The sequence below is a fragment of the Tursiops truncatus genome, chromosome 7 (assembly GCF_011762595.2).
Source record: "Tursiops truncatus isolate mTurTru1 chromosome 7, mTurTru1.mat.Y, whole genome shotgun sequence".
NCBI classification, from domain to species: Eukaryota; Metazoa; Chordata; class Mammalia; order Artiodactyla; family Delphinidae; genus Tursiops; species Tursiops truncatus.
This window is the reverse complement of record NC_047040.1, coordinates 47,387,367-47,399,959: the sequence shown is the minus strand read 5'-3', so window position 1 is coordinate 47,399,959 and position 12,593 is coordinate 47,387,367. Positions and strand designations below refer to the sequence as shown.

At 38.2% G+C, this 12,593-nt stretch overlaps 1 long non-coding RNA gene and 1 pseudogene across 1 annotated transcript in view; one reads left to right on the top strand and one right to left on the bottom strand.

Annotated features, from left to right (window-relative positions):
- The window catches only part of LOC141279161 (uncharacterized), a 342,510-nt gene that overhangs the window by 120,481 nt on the left and 209,436 nt on the right, over positions 1-12,593 (bottom strand). Inside the window, exon 2 of the long non-coding RNA XR_012333039.1 lies at positions 5,605-5,721. This is a non-coding gene — a long non-coding RNA (uncharacterized lncRNA). The remainder of the gene's footprint in view (positions 1-5,604; positions 5,722-12,593) is intronic.
- Positions 498-1,179, top strand: LOC101323880 (prefoldin subunit 2 pseudogene; annotated as a pseudogene).

The following is a 12,593-nucleotide window of genomic DNA, read 5'->3' as shown; positions in this document are numbered from 1 at the left end:
AAATTTATTTATATAAAATAGTTCATAATTTCCCCCTTATTTTTCTTTTAAAAATTGCAGAATCCATATTGATGCCCTCTCTCTTATGGTATGGGTAATTCTGTCTTATTTAGCTTTTCTTTTCATCAGTTGTAGCAAATGTTTATACATTCAATGATCTTTCCAAAGAAATGGATTTTTGTTTCTTCAGTTTTTTCTGTTGTTTTTGTTTTCTGTTTCATTGATATCCACTCTGATCTTTATTGTTTCCTGTCTTATGATTACTTTCCGGCCTAATGCATTTTTCTTTCTCTAATTTCTTAAGATCAAGTTTATATTATTGTCTTGAGATTTATATTTTAATCTAAATATTTAGTGGTATAAATTCCTATATAAGCAGTCTTTAGCTGTGTTGCACAAATTTTTTTTGTTTCATTCAGCTTAAAATACTTTAAAATTTCTGTTGTTTCTTTCTTTGCTGGTGGATTTTTCAGAATTACGTACTTAAACTTCCAAATATGGGCAGACTGGAAGCCCAGCAAGCAATGAAGACGGCAGAGAGCAGTGGTCGCACTGGCAAGAGCAGCCGGAGCGACTCCGGGAAAGGGGTTCACATCAGCAGAGCAAGTAATTGCTGGCTTCCATCGCCTTCGGCAGGAACATCGCCTGGCCTCCAAAGCAGCTGAGTTGGAGACGGAGTTGAATGAGCACTGTCTAGTGATTGATACTCTGAAGGAGGTAGATGAAACCTGCAAGTGCTACCGCATGGTTGGAGGGTGCTGATAGAGCGAACTGTCAAAGACGTGCTGCCTGCCCTGGAGAACAACCAGGAGCAGATACAGAAGATTATTGAGACACTGACACAGCGGTTTCTGGCAAAGGGAAAAGAACTAAATGAATTCCGGGAAAAACACAATATTCGTCTCATGGGGGAAGACAAGACGCCAGCAGCCAAAGAAAACTCAGAAGGGGCTGGGGCTGAGGCCAGCCCAGCTGCAGTACTGGTCTCCTAGAGAGCAAGGCCTTTGCATTTTTTCTACCCTGACTCCCACTTCTTATAATTTCTCTTTATTGTTATTATTTTCTCTGCCATTGTAATTTTTTGGTTAATTAAATTTTTTGGTCAGAAAAAAAAAATTTCCAAATATGTTGACAGTTTCTAGATTTTCTTTATATTTACTTCTAATTTAATTCCACTAGGCTCACACAACATACTTTTTATGATGTGAATATTTTAACAATTATTGAGACATGGATTATGGCCCAGAATATTGTATCTGTCTTAGTATTTGTTCCTTACATATTTATTCTACTGTCTGGGGACAGAGTGCTTGTGAATGTTAGTTAATTAGTTGGCATCTCACTTAAATTTAGTCATATCTCCAGGAAAAACTGTAATTTGAGACCCATAATTAAGACATTAACTTTTGTCAATTGGTACATTTCGGCATATGTTAAAGTTAATTCAAAACCTATGTTGTAGGGCTTCCCTGGTGGCGCAGTGGTCAAGAATCTGCCTGTCAAAGCAGGGGACACGGGTTCGAGCCCTGGTCCAGGAAGATCCCACATGCCGCAGAACAACTAAGCTCACGAGCCACAACTACTGAAGCCTGTGCACCTAGAGCCCGTGCTCCGCAATGAGAAGCCACAGCAATGAGAAACCTGTGCAGCTCAACAAAGAGTAGCCCCACTCGCCGCAACTAGAGAAAGCCCATGCACAGCAACAAAGACCCAACGCAGCCAAAAAAACAAAAAACAAACAAAAAAACACTATGTTGTAGAGGCACAAATGCCAACCAGTGCCCTTTTATCTTTTTGTTGTATGCATTATTTTAGAAAACTTTGGTTTCCAATTGGGTCAAACTGTGGGCTTCTGTTTGAGTGTTGAGTTTCCTCCTCCTGTACCCAGGGTTTTGGGGGATTTTGTTGTTGTTATTGTGTTTTGAATTTTTTGCGGTAGTTAACGGATATACTTAAGGGAGAGAGTGTCCTCTCTATACTGCTAATATTTACAAGTTTCTTACTCCGGAGAGTCTCAAATAATTATTGTCCGGGTTAAAGGTGTTCCCATGGCTTTACTGGGCTTAGAATCACAGGCTTATGCTGGGTTTATCCTTGACTACACCACAGTAATGTCTTGGGTGTGTTTTACCTATAACCCTGAGAATGAGGACCATTTTTGGAAACAGAGGCAAAGGCAGCAGCAGCAAAGGCATTTTAGAGGATTCTAGTTAGCCATCGTCTTTTAAGAGTGTGGAAATCAGCATGCCACATGGTGAGTGCTCTGTCCTCCACATGAGCAAAGAACCAGTGGGCCTATATATGGCAGGGTATTGGTCTTTCCATTCATAAGGGTGTACCAACATGATCACAGTTCAGTTTTTTCCCTTTAAAGTCATTCTTAAAATTTCACTGGTGTATATTTTTACTTGAGCATCTGTAATTTAGTCTTCAAATCTGTTATGATTTTTCTCCTGTTATGACTTTTCTATTTTTTTAGAATACAAAACTCTTGTTTAATTTTTTCCTCTTTTTGTCCATTTTTCTTCTTAGTAAAAACTAAGGTTAAATCCTGCTTGTTTTTATATCCTCAAATTTTTGTTTGAACATATTTAATTCAGCTTGGTATTTTGTGTTAAAACAGCCTTTTGCTTCATAGTTGTTTTTTGTGCAGGGAAGGGAAATTTTATTAGGTAAAATATTTTTATTCTCTTCAGTTTTATTCTTGTAGTAGTTTTATGTAGAGTTGTGTGAAGACTGCCCTGTTGCCACATTTGATAAACAAAGTTGATGGCTTGGAGTAGCTCACAAGACTCTTATTTCAAAAGAAATCTCTTCTGTTAGTGTATAAAACTGCACTTTCTTTATGAGGTGGCCTTTTGAGGAGTGTATGTGTCTGTCCTTCCAATTTCTGTTGTTTTCTTTTGCCTTCCACAAACTTTAAAATGTCCCCCAGATTTATTTTTCCTTGAAATACAGTATCCATTTCACTTTTTTTAACCTTCCTCTCTCCAAAAACCATTATCTTTCCAAAACTGCCTCCTCAACTCCCATATGTACTTTTTACCTCCAGCTTTATTGATAAATAATTGACATACAACATTGTGTAAGCTTAAGGGGTACAACACGTTGATCTGATATACTTTTATTGCAAAATGATGACCACAGTCGTGTTACCTAACACCTCCATCACCTCACATAATTACTAGTTCTTTAGTGGTGAGAACGTTAAAGATTTACACTCTCAGCAACTTTCAGGTATATAATACAGTATTGTTAAATATAATTATCATGCTGTTACATTAGATACTCAGAACTTATTCATCTTATAGCTGGAAATTTGTACCCTTTGACCAATATCTCCCCACTTCCCCCAATTCCTAGCCCCAGGCAACCACCATTCTTCTCTTGGTTTCTATGAGTTTGGCTTTTTAGATTTCATATATAAGTGATATGATACAGTATTTGTCTTTCCCTCTCTGACTTACTTCATTTTTCATAACGTCCTCAAGGTTCACCTATGTTGTCACAAACGGCAGGATTTCCTCGGCAGGATCTTTTTATCCATTCATCTATAGACAAACACTTAGGTGGTTTCCATATCTCGACTATTGTGAACAATGCTGCCATAAACATGGGAGTGTAGATATCTCTTCAAAATCCTGATTTCAATTCCTTTGGACATATTCCCAGAAGTGGGATTGCTGGATCATTTCCTTCAATTCTGAAGGATAACTTTTCTGTATAGAATATTCTTGTTGGCAGTGTTTTGTTTTGTTTGTTTTTCTTTTAGCACTTTGTATATATCATCCCACTCTCTAGTGGCCTGTAAAGTTTCTTATGAGAAATCCACTATTAGCCTAGTGGGGGTCCTTTTTATGTTATAAGCTCCTATTCTCTTGCTGCTTTTTTAGATTCTCTCTTTGCCTTTGATGTTTGACTGTTTTAGTGTAACGTGTCTTGGAAAGGATCTCTTTAAGTTGAGTTTGTTTGGTGACCTATGAGTTTCTTGAACTTGGATATCTAAATCTCTCCCTAGCTTTGGAAAGCTCTCAGCCATTATTTCTTTTTTTTTTTTTTTTTTTAAATTTATTTGGCTGTGTCGGGTCTTCGTCGCAGCATGTGGGATCTTTGTTGTGGCATGCAGGATCTTTTGTTGCGGCATGCAGGCTTCTCTCCACTTGTGGTGCACGAGCTCAGTAGTTGAAGCACATGGGCTCTCTCTGTGTGGCACGCGGGCTGTAGAGCACGCAGGTGTAGCTGCCCCATAGCATGTGGAATCTTAGTTCCCCAACCAGGGATTGAACCCACGTCCCCTGCATTTGAAGGCAGATTCTTACCACTCGACCACCAGGGAAGTCCTGCCATTATTTCTTTACATAAGCTTTCTGCCCCCTGCTCCCTCTCTTCTCCTTCTGGAACCCCATCAATTTGCAATTTTTTTTTTGATGGTATTCCATAGATCACATAGCCTTTCTTCACTCTCATTCTTTTATCTTTGTTCTTCTTGATAATTTCAAAGTTCCTTTCATCTAACTCACAGATTCTTTCTACTATTGAAAACATTCTGGTGATGTTTTCATTTGCATTTTTCATTTCATTTGTCTTATTCTTCAACTCCAGAATTTCTATTTGGTTCTTTTTTATGATTTCTATCTTTTTGTTAAACATCTCATTTTGTTGTGTATTGTTTTCCTGATTTTGTTGGATTACCTTTCTGTGTTTTCTTGGAGCTCATTGAGTTTCACTAAAACAGTTACTTTTAATTCTTTACTGGGTAAATCACAGATCTCCATAGCTTTAGGATTGACTACTGAAAGATTACTGTGATCCTTTGATGGTGTCATGTTTCCTTGATTTTTCATGTTCCTTTAAGTTTTGCACTGCTCTCTTCACATTTTAAGTAGCAGTCACCTTCTCCAGTCTTTACTAACTGCCTCAGGAGAGAAATAACTTCCCTCATCCCTGTTAAGTATTCTGATGCTTTCTCAGACCTTCTGTGAGCTCACCTGCTCCGCAATTTTTGCTCCCTCTTGTGGCAAAATTTGTAAGCAAGTATGCCTCCTCTCAATCCAGCGACACACCTTTTTGTTTTCCCAAAGGTGGTGCTAAAGCTCATGTTTGTGGTCTCCCCTGGCCTGCAGATTTGAGCCAGCATTCTCTGTTTGCTCATTAGCTGTCTCCCAAAGCTTGCTCTCAGCACCTCCATTGGGAGTGCACACAGCAAGTCAGCTAGAGGATGGGAATGCATGCATGTGAGGCACACAGAGTGCTTGGGATGCTTGTGGGCCAGTTACTGGAAAATGCAGGTGAGGCATCCCTAAAGGCTCATTGGCTTCTTGATGGAGTTGTTGATGTCATTACTTAATAGGATCTGTGCTTCTCTAATGCCCTTTGAGAGCCCTAGCTGCCACTCTCTCAGACTCGTTCCACTCCCTAGTAATACAGCTCATGAATCAGTACCCTGGATGGGATGAAAGAGAAGTGAGTCTCTTTGTCAGTGTTCCACATAGTTTGGGAAGCTGGGAGCTCACTCACACACTCTCACTTTCCCCCATGGGAGAAATCAAGGTCCAAGACCTTAGGGGAGGAATGATGCCAGTAAAATCAAACTGTTCCTCTTACCCTCTCCAATGAGTCCGAACTTGTATCTTTTTACTCCAACAGTGTACTGGAACTTCTCCACAAAGACACGTGCTGACCCAGAATCAATTTCAGACCATTTTACATCAGTCCCCAAACCTATAAAAGCAAGCCACCAGTAATCATGTAATCAATCATTTAGTCAAACCCTCCTACTTTTTGATGTTTGCTAATCTTTTAAAGCCACACCCCCAAAATCCCCTATGAGGTTAGTTGTTGCTTTCTGGGGGGAAACTGAACCTGCCAAGTACAGCTTTCCATTGCTTATCAAGCAATGAATTCAGTACTTTTGTTTGAGGTATTAAGAGATGGTCTTTTCCATCTTCCCATTGTATTTGGTAAATCATAAAGTTTGAGTAACATTTAGAAGTTTCTTAACATAAACACCAACCTCAAATTTCATTAATTATATAGACAAACGTGTATGCAAAGTTCATTTCTATAGTCTATAATTGTTTATCTCTCCCTAGTCCAATTACTCAAATATATTCCCTAAGCTTGTTTCCACAGCCATTCTTCCTAATATTTTGTTAATATACTTTTTTTTTTTTTGGCGGTACGCGGGCCTCTCACTGTTGTGGCCTCTCCCGTTGCGGACCACAGGCTCCGGATGCGCAGGCACAGCAGCCATGGCTCACGGGCCCAGCCGCTCCACGGCATGTGGGATCCTCCCAGACCGGGGCACGAACCCGTGTCCCCTGCATCGGCAGGCGGACTCTCAACCACTGAGCCACCAGGGAAGCCCCTATACTCTCTATTTTTAAGTCATTACCTCCACAGCTTCACCCTTCACTACCAGTAATTCTCAAAATCCAAAGGTCTGAAGTGTCAATTGAGTACAACCTCAAATTCAGTTTTTATTCTGTAGATGCCTTAGATGTCTCAAGAGCACTAAAAGCCCATCATATCTAAAACTACACTTAACTTTTCCATTAAACTTGCCATTAAACATTTAAGTTTACATTAAACATTAGTCTTTCTGAAATCATATTTCTATTTAATTTCATTACAGTCCCACTCATAACTAGGCATAAAATTTTATTTATGGTTATCATTTTCCCCCATTTCTCCCACATTTATTCAGTTGCTAAGCAATAAAGACTGAACTTCTTCAAAGTCTCTCAAAAACATTCCTTCCTTTATATTCCCACTTCCAAGGCCCTGGGTCAAATTCCAATTACTCTTAACCTGTTCTAATTTTTATTTCTAATTGATCATTTATCTCCTCCACTCTATTTCTGCCTTCCTAAAGTTTCTAGAGTTATTTCCTTTAAATACAGATCAGATCAAGTCACTTTCTTACTCAGATCTTCAATTGTTCTTCAAAATAAAAATTTCAGCGGACTTTCAAGACACCTAAAAATATAAGTACAATTACTCTTTTTCTGGAATTTGCCCTTCACACACACACACATACACACACACACACACACACACACACACACACACAAACCCTGCATATAACTCATCTTTTAGCTAAAGAAGGTTATCATTCTCTAAATTAGAACCTTTTATATTTCTGTGATTGCTCATGTAATTATCTCCTTTGAAATATTATGACTTTTTATTACCACCTTTTAACACTATTAAAAACTATTTTTAAGGCCCAATTCAATGTTCCATTAATTCTTCCCCTATACAGAAGTTGTCTCTTGTTTTTCTTACTGTCTTATAGCAATTCTTTTTTCTTGAGGTACATTTGACATACAACATTATATTAGTTTCAGGTGTATAAAATAATTCCATATTTGTTTTTATTGCAAAATGATCACCACAATAATTCTAGTTAACATCTGTCACCAGACATAGTTGCAGAATTTTTTTGCTTGTAATGGAAACTTTTAAGATGTACTCTCTTAGCAACTTTCAAATATGCAATACAGCATTATTAACTGTAATCACCACACTGTACATTACGTCCCCACGACTTATTTATTTTATAACTGGAAGTTTGTACCTTTTGACTCCCTTTACCCATTTCGCCCATGTCTGAATCTCCACCTCTGGCAACCACTGATCTGTTCTCTGTATCTATGAGCTTGGGTTTTGTTTTTGGCTTTGGTTTTAGATTCCACATGTGATATCATACAGTATTTGTACTTCTCTGTCTGACTTATCTCACTAAGCATAATGCATTCAGGGTCCATCCGTATTATCACAAATGGGAAGATTTCATTCTTTTATATGGCTGAATAATATTCCATTGCATATATATACCATATCTACCTTATCCATTTATCCATCAGTGGGCACTTAGGTTGTTTCCATATCTTGGCTATTGTAAATAATGCTGCAATGAACATGGAGGTACATATATCTTTTCAAGCTAGTGTTTTCATTTTCTATAGCAATTATTTTTGTCTCATATTCAGTTTTTATTTAGGTATGACTTACATAAATGAAAGGCACATAGTAATATTACAGTATGACAATATATTTTTTTAAATGTACCTCTCTTTCCACCCAAATCTGAACCAATCCAGACAAAGTAATCAGCTTATGGAAATTAAAATATCAACTGTATTACCAATCAGCCAATATTGCAAGACATAATTCATACCTGTGGCTAAGTGAGCTCTCTGATACTGACCTCTACAATTACACAGATATCCATCTGGTCACATCTCTATGGTAGGAAGTGGGGCGTGGCCTTATAAATCCCATGGCATAAAGGGACAAAGCAGATAATATGCTCTCTGCTGAAAGCCAGCTAACAAAGAGGAAGAAAAGAAAAAGGGCTTGGCTTACGGTTAATTATCTACCCTAAATCATCAATAAAGTAAGGTGTTCTTCCTCCTTCCAGAGGAATGAGTGATGGTGTGGAGAGAAAACAGAAGGTTTATCTAAGAGGAGCTCCCTTCACTTGGAAGGAAGCAGCAGTGCTGGAGGAATTTATTCTCTACATAACAAGCAGGTGCTCTTTCTTATATATGTAAAAATTCAAAAGCATAAATAAATATAAAAATTATTAATACCATGTTAAAGGCCAGTTAGACACCAATGAAATAGTGCAAGGCAGAAAAAAGAATTAATTTATTTTAATTCATAATATTTATCATATTGAAAATCATTTTTCTCAATAGATAACCATGTATTAAAGACCTCCTTGTTAAAAGTGCCTAAGAATTAAAATTCCACAATTTATTCGTTTAAAAAGGAAAAGGAAAACTATTTGCCTTTCACAGAAAACTAAATTGGAAACTATCAGTGCTTGAGATGTTAAAAGACCAGAACATTTGAAAGTAAATTTAAGATGCTCCCACAAGTTACAAATCAATTATAGAACTTTATAAGCAATAATAAAACTGACTAGAATACTAGAATCAGGTTTGATTTGCCATGATTAGAGAAATCATTGATGGGATTGGAATTTTATCACTACCATTGTCTTTCTTCGGAAAATAATAATATAACTGGGTAAAGAGAAAACCTCAAGAGCAGTAGGCTGTCCAAAATGGCCCTCTGAAGAGCAGCATGGCATCTAAGTGGCTCATTAGAAATGCAGAGTTTCAGGTCCCACTCCAACTAAATAAATTAGAATCTTCATTTTACTAAAATCCTAGGTGATGTGCTTGTACATTAACGTTTGAAAAGCACAAAAAGTCCTACTTAGCAGAGGTGATGTCCTGTGAATGGCTTTTTCTGAAAGCCAAAAGCTAGAGTAGCCCGATATATTTTCACATTAAGTGCTATCAGTTCTCTAAGAGAACCATATCTGTAATTCAGGGTGAATAGAGTTAAACATCAATATCTAAGAGCATAATTTATAAGGGAAAAAAACATCATTTTGGAGGTCCAAATTGTTGCTATCTTCGGTATCTTTTCAAGCTCAACTAGGCTTTGTGTTCTAAAAGGGAGGAGAATGTGCCTTATTTATATTTTGTTCTTTCACTAAGTTGGTGCTCAGTAAATATCTATTGAACATCTGTCATAAAGAAAGAAGAATTTGGGCTTCCCTGGTGGTGCAGTGGTTGAGAGTCCGCCTGCCGATGCAGGGGACACGGGTTCATGTCCCGGTCCGGGAAGATCCCACATGCCGTGGAGTGGCTGGGCCCGTGAGCCATGGCCGCTGAGCCTGCGCGTCCGGAGCCTGTGCTCCGCAACGGGAGAGGCCACAACAGTGAGAGTCCCGCATACCGCAAAAAAAAAGGAAAAAAAAAAAGAACGAATTTTCCATAGTGAATAGGAAGTTGCACTAGAAGATCTCTGTCTTTCTAAATCTAAGACTTTATGACTCATTGAGTAATATTTATATTTATAACTTTATGTATGTGTAAACAGTATTACATTCATATTTATATGATGGAAATAAGAGGAAAATTTAAACATCTTTTCTCTTGTCTACAGCTTGGCATCAGCATTTTCATTGGTAGGAATTACCTGAATTTTGGGGAATGTAATCAAATATAAATGAATCAGTCTCCCCAAGTGCACGTCTAACCAGTTAAACTCCCTCTCCCTGATTATAGCCCTGAGAAGCCCCTAGTCCACCTTTCCTCCTAGTGGTCAGGGTTCACAGGTTGGAGGAGGTGTTAAAATTCTCCCTCACAGGCCTCCCTTCCATTGTCTTCTCCAGGCAGAGGAAAACTGTCTTCACTGCTTGCCAGTGAAGACAAGCAACTGTTTTACTAACATTTAGCCTTTGTCATAACCATTTGCTATATTATGGAAGTCTTAAATTTTGTTCATTGAGATATACACCAACCTACAGTATCCCAGGACTCCAACTTTCTCACACTAAAAGTTCAATAGCCAGTATCTACAGGAAGTTACCTAGTTCTGTAATCAAGGTCCATTCAGGTTTCTATCTTTGCTGTGATTTTAGATGGACTATTATATATATATATTTTTAATTTATTTATATTTTTGGCTGTGTTGGGTCTTCATTGCTGCGTGCAGGCTTTCTCTAGCTGTGTGGAGCAGGGTCTGCTCTTCGTTGTGGTGTGCAGGCTTCTCATTGCTGTGGCTTCTCTTGTTGCGGAGCACGGGCTCTAGGCCCGCAGGCTTCAGTAGTTGTGGCTCGTGGGCTCTAGAGCGCAGGCTCAGTAGCTGTAGCACACGGGCTTAGTTGCTCCCCAGCATGTGGGATCTTCCCAGATCAGGGCTTGAACCTGAGTCCCCTGCATGGGCAGGCGGATTCTTAACCACTGCGCCACCAGGGAAGCCTCTATTTTTTTTATCGGTATCTCAAATTCCCTATGATGACTTCCCTATGGGATGACATAAGAAAAGTAGATATGCTATTATGAAGAAAAAACTGGTGCTGTTGAATACAGTTGTACTGGAACTAACAAGATAGCATTTTCCCTGCCACTGGGGAGTAATAGCTTTCATGGTTAGGAAGAAAAGGTAACCTTTAACATTAGTAGGGCAGAAAGAAACTTGAAAGTGAAGTGGTTGAGCTTTAAAATATTCTGGTTCAGCAGGTAGAACACTCATTTTATACAAGGATCACATCTGATGATCCATAAGGATGTTTAGATCTAAATTTCATTTAGTATTTTGAGGATCTCCCTTAAAATGCTTCTGTATTACAATGAAGAGATATTTAATGCTCCCATTTATCTTATTAGAACTGTCTAGACATTAGCTGGTAAATTAATAAAGACTGTCATTGTTGTTATATCAATAAAAAGCAGAAAAATGATTTTACCTATTTATAACCACACTGTAATACTTAATCTCTCAGTTATATAAACTGCTTTTCATAAAACAAAATGTTGAACTCAACAATAAATTACCACTCATGAGATTTGGCTTTCGTTAAAAAAAAAAAAAAAGGGGTGGTATTTTGTTCCAATTTTGTTTAAAAAAACTCACATACCACAAAATAAATAGAGATAGAAACAAAAGTACAAAAGAGTAAAGAAATGCAAGGAAGATTTTACTCTATCTCTTGAATTCTAGATACCTCTAAGGCATTCAAGCATAAGGACATAGATGGATTACAGAGAAAGAGAATCCCCATCACAGTAGCACTCAGGGAATTGAGCGTGGAGAGGAAGGTGCTTTTGCAGGCACTTTGCAATTTGTTAGTTCTTTTGAGATATATAGGCTTTCTGTCAGACTTTTATAAGCTTTTCCTTATGCATCAAAATTTGGCAACAAGTTTCTGTGTGTGTGCGCACGTGTGTGCATGCGCATCTGTGTAAGTTTCAAGAAGTGTTAGAAGCCAAAAAACTCCAGCAATAAGAAAAAGACAAATTTCAGTATGAGTCAACATCATGAAAAAGAATCAACTGATTTAGTCAGTCCATTAGCTTCAATTATTTGTATCTGAGGTCAGAGGTAAGGCCAACTAACAGAGCTGGTGTTCTTGCAAGATCCCAATAACAGCTAGGGAAGGGGAGGCTGACAGGCCCATGGAAAGCACTCTCTACTTGTTATGAAAACAACAAAGAAGGCAACTTCTTAAGCTGTTCAATGACTAAGACCATGTTCCTTATAGTCCCCTTGGCCATGAACAGAATTGGGCTGCTAGACCTAAACAAAGGTAGAGTTCACATATGGGGATTAGAATGTTGAGGGGGCTAGAAGCCAAGTGGTTTATCATATTTACAAACACAAAACCATGTCTTGATTTCTTTACCTAAAATATATGAAAATTTGATAATGATTACCACAATAATATGTTTACATAATAAAGAGTAAAGTGTAACCCCATCATTTTACAATAGGAAGGAACTAGAGTCTATAGAGTATAGGTGTCACAGGTTGGATTCTCCCAAAACAGGTGCTAAAATGGAGTTTGGAGTGAAATATAGTTTATTGGGGATTAATATCTACAAAAGGAAGGGAGAAAAAGAAGCACTGGGCAGAAGAAGCTGAACTACAATGTAGATGCCACAAAGCCTCAGCCAACCCAGCTCCAGTCTGGAGAAAGTACTGGCATCTAAGATCCCCGTGATAGACTGAAATGGCTGGGTGTTTTCTACCTCTGTCTTCCTCGATCAAGGGATGTGGGCTGCCCA